Here is a 19,134-nt window from a genome sequence, read left to right on the forward strand (position 1 = left end):
CCGTAATGCTAGAACTAGAATTGATCTTCCATCTCTAATATTAAAAAATCTTTCATCTTCTTCAAATCTCCTACTGACCTGCAGACCTGCAATAAATTATAAATATTAAAAGAACTTCTGGTATCTAATATCGACATAGTAAAATCATAAATAAAAAAATTATAAAGTGTTATCATATAATTACCTTGTCCAGCAATAGCTTTTTTCTTGATCTGTTCAAATTCAGTGAGGCAATGTACTGAGGATAGTTCCTCTTCTAGTGCCCCTACTTCTTACAGTAGAAGTATTCCACCTGACTGTGATCAGACTTAGGTTTTTTGGTTTGACTGGGCTTAGATGCCTCAGTATTTTGCACCTTCTTTTTACTCTTCTTGTTCTTCTTCTCTTTCTTAAAGGATCAACATCCAGAAGAAGACCCTCCCACCATATTCACCAACTCTTTATGAAGCTGGTGATCCTTCTCAAAGTTCTACAGCAACCCAGCAAACCATGGTAGTTGACTGCGGATTTTATCATTCTATAATGAGTAAAAAAAAGGAGATAGAATTTAGGTAGAGAGTTTAAGATTGCATCATTCTCCAACTACTCATGCAGAAGAAAATCGAGCTTGCTCAGATGCTCAATCATCTCGATCATATGCAGTACATGATCAGTGACTGATGCTCTTCTCTCATTCGAGCATTAAAAATGGCACAACTTATCTTATGCCTCTCAACATCGTTGGGTGTGCCAAAAAACTTGTTCAACATTTGAAGCATGTCCTGAGGCTGAGCATTTTCGAATCTGTGACTGAACTCATCATTCATAGCCACCAACATTATGCAACGCATCGTAGTTCGATCATTGAGCCACTTCTGATAAGTGTCTCGGATCGTACCGTAGAGATTCGGAGCTAGCTCCTCGGGTGTCAGATCTGTCAGCACGTACAAGATCCATTCATGCTTCAGAACTATTTTGAGCTTTCGATACCAACTATTGAAATTGGATACCATCAACTTATCACTATCTATTAGTGATCAGAGCGACAATGTAGTGGCCATAACTACAAAAAAGAAAATCAAAAACCTAATTAGTATATGAATTGATTAAGCCTAAAGATATAAATTTTAGTCTAAAGGTTCTCCCACTATTTTATTCAAATTGGTAGCCTCTACTTTCAATTCGAGAAATTATACTAATTCCTTAACGGGTGCTAGAATCCTCATAGGCTGCACATGGCCCGAGTGTGGCTCGGCCAACCTCTATGCACCCATAAATAGATTTTTAATCAATTATTTTATCAAATAATATCTAATAGTTAATTTTGCCCTAGACACCTCTTCAACAGACATGTGGTACCTCCACTGAAAGTCTTGATTAGGTCCAACCATTAACATGTCAGAACTCAGTGCATCTAATAAATAAATGATCAGGTTCGAGTGTGACTTGACCAACCTGACCATCATTAGAAAGATATATCTAAATCAATATTTTTTGAATGATAATTTTGACAACCAGATGAGCACCAGGTATGTGGCACCTCCAATGATTATCTAAACTATTAGACTCATTATCATTCAACTTAATGGGAGACTATGATCTAGTTATCACCATAATTATTTCATTTTTAGGGACCTAATAATGTTAGAAGATTTAGTTAAATGTATTGAAAGAATAAAAAAGACTGATCAACTGATTTTAATCCTCTCACTGACTTCACCAAGTCAGATCAAAAAAGACTAGATGTAAGCTAGTCCAGCCGACTGGTCATAAATCCTTCCACTAATTTTATCAAGTAATGAAGAGGATTACAGATAAGTTGAACTAGGGGCACCTAAATCAGTCATACTGATTTGCTAGCTAGCATGGGTCAATCCTAATCATTAAGTGATTTGATCAAAATATGATTTACCATGTTGATCAGATAAATAAGATTGGTGAGAGGGATACGCTATTAACTCATCATAAACTTAATCTATGCGAGTAGCTTCCAATTAATGACCACCGATCAAGATTACCATACTTACTTGAGACACTGACTGATTAGTCAATTTTAATTCGATCAACTTATAGACTTGAGTTCGATCACTGAGCTACGATCAAGATCTATCTTAGTCTAATCAAAGATATGGACTCTAACCAACTATAACTATTGAGAATGGATCAAGAGAAGAATCGATCCAATCAGAATTAATCATTAATTAGATTTGATTAATTACTAATATAGTCCATTATCAATGATTTCTAATCCTAGGTCTAACCCAGTTAAATGGACCTGACTCGAGCTAACCCATAAACCTATGATTTATAAAAATTAGGCTTTAGATCTTTCATTCTCAAATCTAGATCACTTAATTCTTAATTAAGTTTTGGACTGACATAGGTTGGGATTCAGTATTTAAAAATAGTTTCAAATTTTATAAAATATTTTTACAGATTGTCACTCAATCAAATAAACTTTAATTTCAGATTTAACATATAATATATCAGATCTAAAATAAATTTTTTTTTTAGCTCTTTTCAATATTCATCTTTATAAAAAATAACCACGTAGCACCTCTACATGCCATAGAAGAACTCCATCAATAGGAGGAAAGGGTCATAAAATCTTACTTTCTTCTATGACCAGATAGCTATGACGATCTATCCAATTTGATTACTATCCTACTCAGATTTAATATTAATTATTTAGATCTAATCTGAATAATTAAAATCAGATTAAAATTAGATTATATGCATATAATTCATGTCATAAGCAATGAAGATTTGATACCATTTGAAGAAAAATCGACAGTTCAAAGCATGTATTTTTTAAAAAAAGTTTATGGAATAGGCTAGATTAAATATTTTAATCTTCTACGTATACTTTAGATTAGATCTAAACTACCTACTAGGGATCTATGATATAAATTTATATATAATAAAAATCTGATATAGAGAAGAATCTGCATCGATCATATCGATGCTCTAGATCAGATCTAACCATTTGGTCTAATCAGATGAGTTCAGAACTTATTATCTTTATACGGATTGCTGATCTCTGCAACTGATAAATATGGTACGATATTTTTTTTGATGTTGAGTAGCTGCACAGTACGTCCGACCTCTATAGAATGTCCACTCGAAGCCCTGATCGATCGTCCTTCCCAGAAGTGCTAGCTCATGCAAAAAGGCACTGGATGGATGATTTGAGCTCCTTCCTTTGGATCACCAGGACTCTTTCAGATCAGGGGATGAAGCTACATGAGAAGGTGGTGGTGTGGAAAATTTGGAATAAGAAACTCTTGTATTTCTTCTCATAAAAAATCAGAGCTGAAACTCGAGAACCCACTCTGAAACTCACGCCCAAGGAGGAAGAACTCTTCCTCTGTTTCTCACACACAGAAGCCCACCCCCTCTCTGTTTCACACCCCCCCCCCTCTCAGAAACTGATTTCTATAATCAAATTCCTTCTTTTTGTCACACAAAAAGGAGAGAAATTAAATATGGCATGGAGAAGAGATAGGATAAGGATTAAGTGGTTTGATCTAGTTCGAATTCAAACCAATTTGAATTCAAAACTCAACACACTTGATCCTTACCCAATCAGGGCATCAGAAGGGCTAAGGTGTGAGACATTTCTCTCACCATTCCCTTCTCAATTTGTCACACCAAATTCATCCTTCCAAAGGGTGTAGGTGACAAGCAAAGGATAAGGATAAGAGCAAGATTGTTTCAAGTCAAATTCAAACCATTTGAATTTGAATGATGGAACAAACTTATCCTAATCCTTTGGGGACTAGAGAATGGGCGTCAAAGCACTTCTAGGCATGAGAAAAATTTACATAGAGACACTTCTTGTGTGAAGAAAAAGATGGCACAAAAATGAGGTGGCACATAAGCAAGGGTTCAAATTTATTTGAACTTGAATTTATCCAATTAGGTTCTCAACCAAACTAAATTAGGTTAGATCCATTTAAACCATTGAACCTAGTCTAATTAGATAACAAATTATCTCAATTAAATTTTAATCAAATTAAAAATTAATCGAGTTCAGGTTTCGATCAAATCAAGAATTGAATACTTTTAGTGATTAGGTCTATCTTATAACCTAATCAAGTCAAACCTAATTGAATCTAATTCAATTAGTCTTGATCAAATCTTAATGCTCAATCAAATTGAGCTAATTAGTAATCTAATTACTAATCAATCTTCTTATAAATTTATTAACTATTAGTAAACTAATTTATTATAACTTTTGCACAAGGTTAATCATCAATTGAATTGGATGATTATATCTTGGAACGATTCTTAATCGTTGATCAGTCATATGATCAGCCACACGATCCTCTCTTGTAAATCAGTCTAATTATTAATCATATTGATAATTACATCTAGCTACAATTCAAAAATATGAATCATTTATTTGATCAAGTCAAAATTTCTATTGTGTGTGACTCCATAGGTTCTATTCTGTTTGGTAATAAGATATACTGTGATCTCCATTAATAGTATCATTGAAATCCTTTTCAATGGATTGAAATAATTCTAACTCTCTCCAATCAAGATCATCGATCTCAAGATGGTCCTTATGAGTCTCCACAATCCATCAATAATGTCTAGTAGTATGTAGTGGTAGCCTAGCAGAATGGAAGGGAATGAATCTCTAGGTATAATTACCGTATGATATAGTTCTTCTATCGTGAGTTCTGACAAGATGGAGGTTATAAAAAATTCATCAAATCTCATCATCTATCATATATAAGATTTATTTGACTCGAGTTCTCTCTGTGAAATCTTATAGAAATCTTTTTCATTATTCACACTCCATGGCCATAATCTTCATAACTCAGTCTCATAAATTATATAGGACTATTTTTTTAACTATCAAGATCGATAGATCCCATCTAAGTGTACATCCTATTCTTATAATAAATCTAATATTGGATGTGTACCCTAAAAATCAATCTTGGCTGACACATACTTTTCTCTGGAGCATATTTTGTACTTGTTGGGCAATCTTTATAACCAAGCATGTCTTATGTGTCCATAATTTATCCTAAAAATTAACAAAGATGATTTTGTATATTCTTATGATATTGAGATATATATCATTAGTGATTAATTTTTAAATACTTTCGATCGAAGGATCATCATGGAGAATAATAATCAATCCATTCAAGATCGATGCATGGATCACCTCCTTTTGGGGCAGATGAGTCTTGAGTCTGCGGTATAGAGACATTGGGGTGAGAGTGCAGATGGTTATTAGAGAATAACTTATACTAAGCGTGACCAACATGAAAAACTACTTGGATGTCTACTCACTCGTCAGTGATTTTCTCGATGCTATAGTGGTGTGACTGATCCTTCGACCTGTGGTGTGTTGGCTATTCGCAGTGAGGCTATATAGTTTGACTATATATTTTTTTGATCCCTAGCCATATGGATCCTTGCTGTGTATGTTGGCTATATATAGGTTCAAGTTCGCTGTTTGGAGTAGGATGCATCTAGATGGAATCTATCAATCTTGGTAGAAAAGGAGAAGTCCTATGTGATTCGTAAGATTGAGTTTAGAAATCTTTAGCCAGAGTAAGTGTGAATACTGAAAAAAATTTTTTATGAAATTCATAAATGAACTAGAGTCAAGTCAATCTAGCATATAACTGACGATGGAATTTGACGAGTTCTCCATGACCTCTGTCAAGTCGGGACTCACGATAGAGAAATTGTATAATACGATAACTGCACCTAGAGGTTCATTTTTTTATTTTGCTGGATTATCACTACATGTTGATAGATGTTACTGGTGGATCATGAGAACTCACTAAGATCATTTTTGAATTAACGATCTTTGTTGAGGTGAGTTGGAATTATTCTAGTCCATTGAAAAGAGTTTCGATGATACTATGATGGAGATCATGATATATCTCACTATCAGACAGAATAAAATCTGAGGGGTCACATACAAAAAGAGCATGACTTGATCAATGGCTTAGATCATATTCGAATTATCAATCAGATTGATAGTTTGAATTTTAGAAACTGCTAATTTGTAAGCATTACAATTTTGGTAGCTGCTAACCGTTAGCGCAGGGACTTAATTACAAATATTATAATTTTTTTATGCTGATTAAATTATAAATGAAATTTTAATTAATTTAAATCAAATTTAATTTAATTATACTTAATTTAATTTAATATTAATTAAGTTTAATTATCTAAATTAGATTTAGATTTCAGGCTTGATTAGATCAGGCTTGACAGCCTTTTCGAATTCGGCTCGTTTCGAACTTGATTTGAACCCGATTGAGATCCTATTTGAACCAGATGAACCTTGATTTGGAGAGTCTTGATCCCCTAAGACTCTCTCTCTAAAAATCTTGCTAAGAAAGAAGTGGGGTGATGGTTTTTCTCACCACTTTTGTTATCACGTGTGTGAAGGAGAGGGGGCGCCAATAGTTGGCACCCCACCTTATCTGGGACTCTCTCTCATGCATGCTTTTTTTCTATTTGAATATGATTCAAAATAGGATAAAAATTATCTAATTAAGGCTTTTAAGGATATATTTTTGTGCGATAAAAAAAATTCTTGAAATCTGGACGTGCACTAATAAGGAGTGGAGATTTCTTTCTCGCCGCATGAACTTTATCTCAACATCCTTCCGACCTTTGATTTGGTTTTGAACAGATTAGACCAAACAAAATTTGATCTTTTAGGGTGTTAATAGGTGGGTGTGCATGAGATATGATAAGTTGGTGCGACAAAAATAAGCAGAGGGAGAGAGGGTGCGTGTAATAGTAGATGGACTTCTTTCTTACATCATTCTCTCCTCCCAAACGCCTCCTTCCCTTTCTCCCTTACTTTCCAATGCCCAGATCTGATAGAGATCAAATCTAAGAAGAGAAAAGAGAGAGAAGAAGAGAAGAAGAAGGGTTCTTCTTCTCTTCATGGTGATCTGGTTCAGATTTCGATGGATCTACGTGAAAGAGTTCGCACAACAATCTTCTTCTTCAAGATCTAAAAGAAGAGATCTAGATCCAAAGTTGAGAAGCGAGATATGTAAGGTGCTAGCACACTGATGATCTCGATGCTCTGATCAAGTGGCTCCATATGGATACTAGTAGAAGTCGGACGCATGCGCGGCTACGATCAAAATCCAAGACATCCGTAAAATTCGAGGTATGGAGATCTGATCTCCGTTTGATTTTTTTAATTATTTATTTTTTTATTTTAGATTTTAGATTATGGTTACATGTTCGTATCAAAATTTTTACTATGATTTTTAAATCAGATCTGATACATGTTTGAATTAAAATTATTTTAATTTATTTACTTCCGCTGCGTCATGTTTAGAAAAAGTTTTAAACTACATGTATGAAATCGTAACAATTTTCTAACAGTGGTATCAGAGTACAGGTTCTGATACGAACATGAAACTCCCTCAGATTTGATATCTGATTTATAAAAATTAAATCTAAAGGTTAGTTAGATGATCACATTATTATGAAATAAGGTTGCTCTGGCATAACCCTTGTTATACTGAATGGTTGTCCTAGAATGATGTAGAACATTGATTAAAGTTAGATCTAACTTTTGTGCATACTGTAATATGATTACAGAATTATTTTAGATCTAAAATCATCTCATATCTGAAATAAATCAAAAGTTATTCAGATTTGAAATTGGTTTTAGATCTGAAAATTTTAATTAGGGTGTAATTTGGATCTAGTATGTTTGCTGAATTTTTTCTTATATGCGTAAATTTAAAATTATAGTTTATATATTTGACATATGAAAGATATTTTGATCTGATTTTTAATTGATTACATATATGATATGTTAGATTAAATTTTTAGTAGCTGAGTAATCGAATTGGGATAGTCACCATGGCCGTCCGGTCATAAGATGATGAAGGGATCAAAGTTCCTCTCTTGCCCATTCGATGGATTCTCTCTTATGATGTGTAGGAGTGCCGACTGTGATGTTTTCTATGAAGATGAACAGTGAACAAAAAAATGTATATGATACATATGTTAGATTTAAATCAGATTATGCATATATTTTTATGTGTTTTAGATCGATTAATATTATGTGTGATATATTATTTTGATACACAATCTAAAACTTAATTTCTGCAAAATTCTAGATCCAAAATCTTAGGCTTTATTTGCATGAGAGCATGAAACTGTGACTGGTATACCTGTGGAATGAACTCAATTCTTGATTGGGTTGACTCGAGTTGTTAAGGTGAGTTGACTCATTTTTCTTGGAGTCAACTCAAGACCCTGGTAGGTTAGGTCATTTACAGATGAGCTGACTCAATTATGCAGGCTAAGTCTATAGGTTTATATTTGTCTCAGTGTGTGCCGACTCACTGTGACAAGTCGATTCATATATCAGGGTGAATCGACTTGTTTCTACAAACAGCGATATTGTATGAGATACAATATAAATGGTTTAGATTAGAAAATATTTCGAGATCTAAACATAAATTTATGTACATAATACACTTAATTGAGAATTAAGATTTAAAATTATAAGATCTGAAATTATAAATTTAAGATCTAAATTTCAATGCATAAAACATGGATTTCGGGTATGGGTTGAACAAATTAGGTTTAGAGACTAAACTACAATTAGGGTCATTGATTAGAGCAAGTTAGAATCCTTTTCGATTGAGTAGTTGATCGAACCTAATCAAGAGTATATTGGAATTAGGTCAAAGGGGCTCAAAATTAAATTTTGTTGTAATTGGTCAAATTGATTCACATGTGATGTACATTGATTAAGTCAAGATCGAATTTGGCTCAGCGGTTCGAGCCCGAGTCTATAGGTTAATCTAATTAATTCTAATCAACCAATTTAGTATTTAAGGCAAGTATTAGATGGTAGCTATTTAATTGGTTTCATTGTCTGATCTAACCAATTCGTTGGTATCTAAGGAAAGCAACGGGGGGACCCCCACTCATCTTTACTTATCTAGCCATCTTGGAAGATTATGTTTTGTATTAGGTTACTTATTGACCCGAGTTCACCCATACCGATTAGGTTGGTCAGACATGAAATGTGCTGATCCAAATCATATTAGTCATTACATTAGATGTATGTGACTAATTAAAAGAGACCTGAACCTATATCTCTTTACTAAATATTAAGTCAACTGGTCTTCCACCGTTGTAGAGATGCAGGTATCTTTTCTGGCATTGATCATTCTTAGCTGATTACAGTAGTTCGGTTGCATCGGAAAGGCACAACCACTCTATTGACATTAGATGTCCTGGGATAAAGATGGAGTTGGACCCAATAACTGTTAGATAAGGGACCCAATGATGGCTTTGCACTCACTGGTGAACGATGGGTCAGACTTAACTAAGGAATGTGCCAATAACTATTAGGTGAGGTCACACGACTTAGAGATCAAGTCACTGCAACATGCTTGGAGAAACATCTGGACAAAGAGTTGCCCACACATTAGTATATGTATCACCAATAACTGTTAGGTGAGGTACCATATATCAATGGGACCGTCGCATCCACTAGAACCTATTATCGCGTTAGAGTTTTCATTTCTCCATTCGAAGAGTGTGAGAGATTCAAAAAATTAGTGGAAGCTTTTTATTTATTTTTAAAGTTTCTAGAATAAACTATTACAAGTACAATCATCTAATTAAATCTTTACTATCTATGGTCAATTCTTTCAACTTCCAACACTCTGGCTCGAATCTCAGATATTAACCACTTAATCAAAATTAATTACATATTCTGACTCAAAAATCTAAGAATAGTTCTTTGCTTTTGAAAATTAAATCATGGTTCTTGATCAGGTTAACCCAATGTCATCACCTCATCTAATCCATAGTCAATGAGCTATACTTGACAAATGGTTGGACATTGGCAATTAGGTTAGGTGCTATAAATTGGACTTCATAGTTGATGAAATTCATTATATACATAAGGATATGTAGACTGTCAATGACATGCTGATTCATCTGTAATAGTTGTGAGATGATCAGAGTCGCATAGTGCATGAGATGCATGATGGACAGTTTGTCCATGATCGATGATTAAGGACATTGAAGAGCTTGAAAAGCTCGACATGACCATACATAAAAAATTGTTAACGAATTTAATCATACAATTTTTGATTCATACAGATAGTTTATGAAACTATTATATAAATAAATATTATAGCACCTTAACTGAATTGATCGATATACTGGTAACTAAAGATCTTGAAAAATTCAAAGGTACATACCTGAAGAACCTAAAGAAATATTTATATGCCTTTGGATGATATGTTGAATTACTCAAAATTGATCCTACAATTTTTTTTTATTAGACTCTAGTGCATATTACGCACTTTAATATAAGGTCTAAAGAAGGAAGAGGACTGAGGGAAGGTGAAGTAACTCTTTTGAGTCAGCAATGATGCAAAAGTTGCACTGAGACCGTGGGCACCTAATCTCGATGATTACTGTTTAGATTTAATTTCATCATTTGTATGGTGATGCATTTGTGAAAAATTATTTGAGCAAATAGTGAATGCCATTGGTTTTGAGAGATCCAGAACCAAATAACCTAAAGTACACAAATGGTTCTTTTGGCTAGATCATGTATGAGAAGAAATAATTTACCGACTGAAAAAAATGAGCCTTTTGAGCTCATTGACTATTAAGTCATATCTAGTCTATGAATCATCTTTTTGTGGATTAATAACTAAACTGTCCTTTATGGGTCAAAGGGATAGGACCACTGAAATACTTATCCTAATACACATACGATGTGTATGGCCTATTTGATGAGCCAGACTAGAAGGTTATCACTACTTCATTATTTTTACTGATGAGTAATCATGATATAGGTATATGTATGTGACATACAAATCTGAAAGACTTTGAAAGATTCAAAGAATTCATATATGAAGTAGAAAAAATAAATCAAAAAATTTTTAAAGGTACTTCGATCAGATCGAGGATGCAATACCAAACAAAAAATTTATCGATTATCTAAAGAGAATGATATAGTTTCATGATGGAATTCTCTTTGTACACGTCAGCTCAATGGTGTATCTGTGAGGAGAGATAGCACTATATGAGATATGATCTAGTCCATCATGAATATCACTAGTTCAATTATTATTTTTTTATGAATAAGATTTAATTTTTAAAATTTAAATTAAATTTTCTCTAAAGTTGATTTCACCACACCATATGAGATATGAAATGGTGGACAAGTTAGAGGAAAGACCTGTGAAGAGCTCATTTATAAGGTATCTCAAAATATGTTTGAGATATCACTTTCTCTTCCCGGTGGTTCACAATGTGATTGTGAGCAATCATATTGTTTTCTTAGAAATAGTGGGAGGATAAACTCAAAAAAAAATCTCTAAAGAACAATGAGTCACAGGACCTGTACAACCTATTTAAGATGAGCCAGTGTATGTAGTACTTCCTTCACCTTGTAGATCTAGTAAGAACTCCCATCCTTTAGAAAGGTATTTGGTATTCTTACAAAGGATTTAGAAAAAATATTTCTCGAAGGAGATTGAGAACATAAGGATGATCTCAAAATCTATAATGACGTGACATGAGGAATCATGTAGTTATATGAAAGATCAGTGGGAGGGTCCCATGCTGACATCAGTTATGATATGGTTACATATAGAATTTTTTTTTCAAAGATCTAGGTCAAATATTTTAAAAATAAAAGATCTATAAAGATAGATCTTAAAAGGATGTTTGATTTTCACAGACAAGTACATAGAAAAGGAGCTAAAAGGGTTCAGCATTGAAACCTTCAAGAGCGATCCGTTATCCTCTTAGGCATAGGTGTATGCCATGCTATATACTCAACTTGGTATATCTTACTGTGAAAGTCATGAGCAGATATTAATCGAATCCAGGCTAGGAGCATTGGATGGTTGTGAAAAATATTCTTGAGTACTTAAGAAGCACTAAGGGATTATTCTCCATCTTTGAAGAAGATTATTCCTCATCTTTGAAGAAGGGTTAGAGCTAAGAGTGGAAGGATACACTGATGCTGATGGTAGAATATCTACATCAGCATGTATTCTTGAGTTATGTTGGTTTGATTTATTGACAAAGTTTCAAACAACCGACCAATGAAAGCTGAATATGCTATAGATGTACAGGATGTGTTCTAGTTCTTATGATAGTTGTAGAACTAGATATCATATCATTAAATGCTATGATATTGTACTGCCAAGATAATGGTCCACAGCCCTTGCTAAGGAGCCAAGATCTCACCAGAAGTCCATGCATGTAGAGCAGAGATATATGTGATTACCTTAAGTACAAATACATGGAGGTACAGAGAGTAGACTCCACATAATAGTGGTAGGCCCAAGTCACTTGGCCAGCTAAACACCGAAGCCTATCTTCAGAAGATAGGGCTCAGGTATATGGCATATTGGCTTTAGTGCAAATGGGAGTTTGTTGGATATGTGCCCTAGAAGCCAATCTTGACTGACACATACTTTTTTTTAGAACATATTTTGTACTTATCGGGCAGTTTTTATAACCAATCATATCTTATGTGTCTATGATTTATCTTAAAAATTAACAAAGATGATTTTGTATATTCTCAAGGTGTTGAGAATTTGAGACATACATCATTAGTGGTTAATTTCTAAATACTCTCGATCGAAGGATCGTCACGGAGGACAGTGATCAATCCATTCGAGATCGGTGCATGGATCACCTTTTTTTGGGACAGATGACTCTCGAGTCTACAGTGTAGAGACACTAGGATGAGAGTGTAGGTAGTTGTTAGAGAACAACTTGCACTGAGCGTGATCAATACGAGAAACTACTTAGATGTCTACTTACTCGTCAGTGATTTTCTTGATGCTGTAGTGGTGTGACTGATCCTTTGACCTACGATGTGTTGGCTATTCACAGTGAGGCTACATAGTTTGACTGCACGTTCCTTTAGTCCCTAGCCATATGGATCCTTGCTATATATGTTGGCTATGTAGGTTCAGATTGGCTGTTTGGAGTAGGATGCATCTAGATGGAATCTATCGATCTTGGTAGAAAAGGAGAAGTCCTATGCGATTCGTAAGACTGAGTTCAGAAAATCTCTGACTAGAGTAAGTGTGAATACTGAAAAATAATTTTTACGAGATTCACAAATAAACTCGAGTCGAGCCAATCTAGTATATGACTGACAACGGAATTTGACGAGTTCTCTATGATCTCAGTCAAATCAGAATTCATGATAGAGGGAATGTATTACATGATAACTGCACCTAGGAGTTTATTTTTCTATTCTACTGAGTTGCCACTACATATTGTTAGACATCACTGGTGGATCGTAAGAACTTACTAAGATCATTTTCAGATCAACAATCTTTATTGAGATGAATTGGAATTGTTCTAACCCATTGAAAAGAATTTCGATGATACTGTGATGGAGATCACGGTATGTCTCACTACCAGACAAAATAAAACTTGAAGGGTCATGCATAAAAGGAGCATGACCTGATCAATGGCTTCGATCATATTCGAATTATCAATCAGATTGGTAGTTTGAATTTTAGAAACTGCTAATTTGTAAGTATTATAATTTTGGCAGCTGCTAACTGTTAATGCAGGGACTTAATTATAAATATTATAATTTTTTTAGATTAATTAAATTATAAATTAAATTTTAATTAATTTAAATAAAATTTAATTTAATTTAATATTAATTGGGTTCAATTATCCAAATCAGATTTAGATTTCAGGCTTGATTGGATCAGGCTTGATAGCCTTTTCGAATTCGACTCGTTTCGGACTCGATTTGAACCCGATTGAGGCCCTATTTGAATTAGATGAATCTTGATTCAGAGAGTCTTGGTCTCTTAGGACTCTCTCTCCAAAAATTATGCCAAAAAAGAAGTGGGGTGATAGTTTTTCTCACCACTTTTGTTTTCATATGCGTGAAGGAGAGGGGGCACCAATAGTTGGCTTCCCACCTTATCTGGGACTCTCTCTCATCCAAATTTTTTTTATTTAAATATAATTCAAAATAGAATAAAAATTATCTGATTGAGGCTTTTAAGGACATATTTTTATGTGATAAAAATTTTTTGAAATCTGGTCGTGCGCTAATAAGGAGTGGAGATTTCTTTCTTGCCGCATGAACTTTATCTCCACACCCTTCCAACCTTTGATTTGGTTTTGAACAGCTTAGATCAAATGGAATTTGATCTTTTAGGGTGTTAAGAGGTGGGTGTGTGTGATGTGGGGAATTTCAGTGCAGGGGTAAAATGATAATTTTAAAACTTTTTCAAAATTATAATTTTACAGTAGAAATAATTAATTAATCTAATTAATTAACATGTATTAATCCTACACAAGGATCTAAATATGATATATATAGCATGTATTTAAATTTAAAATTTAAACCTCTACAGTAAACGTTTTACTGTTATGTGTTCAGAACACATTACCTTTGTGCAGGTAGTCGATCGCTGCAGTCTGATCATCGTCGAAAAGGTCTGATCATTGCAACACAGCCACACAGTATGTTTGACCTCCGTGGATCATCCACACGAAGCTTTCGATCTGATCGGCTCCTCACGAATGCTAGTTTGTTGCAGAATTCTTTCGACAGCTGATGTTGATCGAACTACTTCGATCGATGTCTGTTGATTTCTTGGATGCTCTGGATCATCATCTGAGATGGTAGAGAGGTTGATGAAGCTCTCCCTAAAGTTTGGTAGACTCACGACACTCATAGCTCACCTTCTCACTTCCGAACCCTAGGCAGAAACCCTAGGGTACTCTAAGAAAAACCCTGTGCCCTTTCTGTTTCTTTTCTTTTTTTTTTTCTTCTTTGCTTTTCTTTTCTCACACAGAAGGCCTTTCTCACACCATCCTTTCTCTCTCAAAAAATCATGCACATGCCCCACCTTCTCTTTCCTTTTTAAAACAGTGCAAGATCGCATCTTTATAGCATTTTCACCGCGTGAGAAGATAAAGCTAGGTGGTTGCTCACTTGAATTCAAATCAAATTTGAATTCAAATGCCAACCAACCAATCTTTATCCACTCTTGGCGTGAGAAGAAGGGGGCGTGGGTTCTTTATGCATGGAGAGTTTACATGAGAAACTTTTTCTCGTGTAGAGCAAGTGGCGCACAAGTGGATAAGGTGGCGCATGAGATTAGTTGCTCATTCAAATTCAAACATCATTTGAATTTGAATGGCCAACTAATCAATCTTTATCCACTCAAATGGTGCACAAGGGAGGGACGTGGGAAGGCTTCTGCATGGGAGAAAATTCATGAGAACTTATTTTTCATGAATTCAAATAGACGCAGGTGGGTGAGGTGGTGCAGGGAGATAAGTCAAAGGTGGTTTGAAATTTTAAACCAATCTAATTAAACCAACTTTATTAAAATAGGTTAGGCACAATTAGACTAAGTTAAACCTAACATAATTAGGCTTAATTAGGCTCAATAAAATTCTAATCAAATCAAAATTGACTAAGCCCAACCCTTGATCAGATCAGGGACCAAACCACCTTAGCGATTAGGTCAACTCTTAACCTAATCGGGTCAAACCCAACTGAATCCAATTCAATTGGACTTGATCCAAAAATAATTAATAAATCAAATTGAGTTAATTAATAATCAAATCACTAATCAAATCTCTCATAAATACTGAGTCTAAATTCGATGGGCAATCGGGCATCAAAGTCCATCGATATGAAACTTTGATCGAAGAGTCCCAAACCAGTGGGACTCTTGACCCCGGTACCCAAAATATGTGAAACTCATGATCAGAGAATCCTGATTCTCGATCACAGAGTCTCAGACATGTAGGGCTCAGAGTCCTCGAGCATTAAGACTCTTGGTCGAAGAGTCCAGTCCAGTGGGACTCTTCACCAGTCATCAGATCAGATAGGAACCTCAAATGTGTGTGACCCCGCAGGTTCGAACCTAAGCCGGTAGCACAGGAACCAATTCCTGTACTAATCGAAGTGACCATCTAGCAATGGTACCCAACATCCGGATAGATCGAATAGTCACAATCGCAACATTCAGAACCTATGCGAATATGGTTACTGTATAATTCATCCCTTTTGATCCCTGTGTATAAGACGACTCAGGGTTAAACTGTCAACCCTGATCAGATCATCCGAATCGTGCTCAACTCAAACAGTCCTGTGACTCCTCACTAGGACTACCCTGATCAAGATTTTGCTAAATTGAAATACGACTGTACACAGCTCCTAAACTGGAGTGGTCAATTCCATCTTGACACACGCACCGACAAGTCAAGTACTTGACTACACCCAGCAGCCTTCCGTCACTGAATTAGAAATTCAGCTAGTCAGTGCCTAAGTACAGTGAGTTGCTTGCAAGTCACTATGGCAGTCTCAGGTCGGAGGGACAGTTATACCATATCCCATCGGAACAAATCTTGACAGCAGAAAAAGCTCCAGAGTCGGTCACGTTCAGTGCAGATGTACCCTTACATCTCACCTGTATGCCATATCAGTGTCTCTACACTCCTTGGTTAAGAGGACAACAACCCATATGGTATACAATGACCTATGCTTGATAAACGTTGTTGTCCTTGGTAACAATGTATCATTTGATCGCGAACAGGTTTAAGGACTAAACGACAAATCCTCCTTTGTCGAGTCTAAATAGTCCTAAGGACTTCACCACAACACAGGAGTTCATTAGAAGATGAAATAATTTGTGATGAAAAATATCAAAATAACTTTTATTAATTTATAATTTATATACTAATACAAGAAAGAGCACAACCGTCAACAGACTGATGATTGGCTTTGGGACACTATTCCCAACAATCTTCCACTTGGCCTAAAGCCAATCGGTGCAGTATCTAATACCCATCTTCGACTTGAAGTCGTCGAACTCCTTCACCGTAATGGCTTTAGTGAATGGGTCGGCCAGGTTCTCCTTCCATCGATCTTCTGAAGGTCGACATCACCTTATCCATGATTTTTCGGATAAGATGGTAGCGGTGCAGAATATATTTCGTCCGCTGGTGTGCCTTCGGTTCCTTCGCCTGAGCAATGGCTCTAGAGCTGTCACAGTAGAGCAGAACTGGACCAATAAGGGAGGGTGCTACTTCGAGCTTGGTGAGAAATTTTTTCAACCACACTGCTTCTTTGGCAGCATCTGATGTAGCGACATACTCTACCTCACAAACTGAATCAGCCACAGTGTGCTGTTGAAACTCTTCCAGCAGACAGCCCCACCATTAAGAGAAAAATAAATCCCGACACACTCCTGCTGTCATCATGATCAGACTGGAAACTGAAGTCTGTAAACCCATAAGTCTCAAGTCCGATTCACCATAAACAAGACACTGTCCTTAGTATTTCTTAAATACTTCAGATGGTTTTAACAACCTTTCAGTGATCTCCCCTGGATCAATTGGTATCTACTCACTTCCCCTAGTGAGTATGCCACATCTGGTCGTGTACATGTCATGCGTACATGATAGATCCACTGCTGAAGCATATGAAATTTTACCCATACGCTCTCTCTCTTTGAGGTATTGTCGGATAATCCCTCTTCGAGAGAGAAATTCATGGCCTATTAGTAGATAGCCTTTCTTGAAATTCTCCATGCTGAACCTCTTCAGCATAATATCAATGTATGTGAATGGGATAAGCCAAGCAACCTTTTAGATCTATCCCTATAGATCCTTATCCTAGGATGTAGGAAGCTTCTCCCAGATCCTTCATGGAGAACTGTGACGACAGTCAAATCTTTATTCCTGTAATACAGGGACATCATTTTGATTAAGAGAATGTCATCCACATACAATACAAAAATACCACTACTGGATAATTAGCCCACTTATAAATACAGGGCTCTTCTCCGTTCTTAACGAAGCCATACGTCTTGATCATCCTATCAAAACGTATGTTCCAACTCCGGGATGTGCTTAAGCTAATGCTCTGTGTGACACCTTGACTCATCTGTGGATGTGAACCCTTCAGATTGTATCATATACACCTCTTCAGTCCAGTTCTCCATTTAGGAAAGCTGTCTTCACATCCATCTGCCAGATTTCATAGTCCAGATGGGCAGCTATCGCAAGCATAATTCAAATGAATTTGAGCATTGTCACAGGAAAAATATCTCGTCATAGTCTATACCATAACGTTGACGATATTTTTGGCAACCAGACGGGCTTTATAGGTCTCCACCTTTCCGTCTGCGCCCCTCTTCCTCTTGAAGACCACTTACACCCTATGGATTTTTACTCCTTCGGGTGGGTCAACCAATGTCCACACATCGTTGACCTTCATGGACTCCATTTCAGATTTCATGGCCTTTAGCCATTTCTCAGAGTCAGGTCTCTGCATTGCATCCATGTAGGTGATCGGATCCTCATCGTTTTCATCAAGTTCGATAGGATTGCGTCTGGACCAAGAAACCATAGAATCTGTCGATTGACGTGGTACTCTATCAGACCGCCTTAAGGGTGCAGGAATAATGGGCTCCGATCTGATCTAATCAAATTCGGTTCAGGTTCAGCAACTTGTGTTGGTTTTTCCACTAATCTCAGTCGACTTGACAAGTCCTCACAGAAACTTTTCCAACAAGTTGTCTTAAGGCTGACACATCTTTTGCTATCAGCTAGGTAGAAAAAACCTTGGTCTCTTTGTCCCTATGAAATAACACTTATCTTAGACATGACATTAACACCCATTTGCGTCTCTTACGTCATCATTCCATAGGGTCAGATTATAAACCCTTTGAGTCGTCTTTTGGAGTAGTACCCTATGGAAATGTAAAATATAACACCATTATCTATGGTGTTCAGACAGGAGTCCCTAGTAGTGAATTTAGTATCAGTCAGACGGGTTAATAAAATCATAATTTTAAAATTTTTTCAAAATTATAATTTTATAGTAAAAATTATTAATTAATCTAATTAACTAACATTATTAATCCTACATAAAGATCTAAATATGATATATATAGCATGTATTTAAATTTAAAATTTAAACTTTATAGTAAATATTTTACTGTTATGTGTTCAGAACACATTACCTTCGTGCAGATAGTTGATCGTCACAATCTGATCATCGTCGGAAGGGTCTGTTCATCGCAATATAGCCACACAGTATGTCTGGCCTCTGTAGATCATCCACATGAAGCTCCCGGTCTGATC

The 19,134-nt window shown here is 35.7% G+C and overlaps 1 protein-coding gene across 1 annotated transcript in view; it reads left to right on the forward strand.

Annotated features, from left to right (window-relative positions):
• Positions 1–19,134, forward strand: part of LOC105033093 (F-box protein SKIP16) — a 23,392-nt gene that overhangs the window by 506 nt on the left and 3,752 nt on the right. The gene's annotated exons all lie outside the window — the stretch shown is intronic.

The sequence above is a fragment of the Elaeis guineensis genome, chromosome 11, assembly GCF_000442705.2.
Source record: "Elaeis guineensis isolate ETL-2024a chromosome 11, EG11, whole genome shotgun sequence".
NCBI classification, from domain to species: domain Eukaryota; kingdom Viridiplantae; phylum Streptophyta; class Magnoliopsida; order Arecales; family Arecaceae; genus Elaeis; species Elaeis guineensis.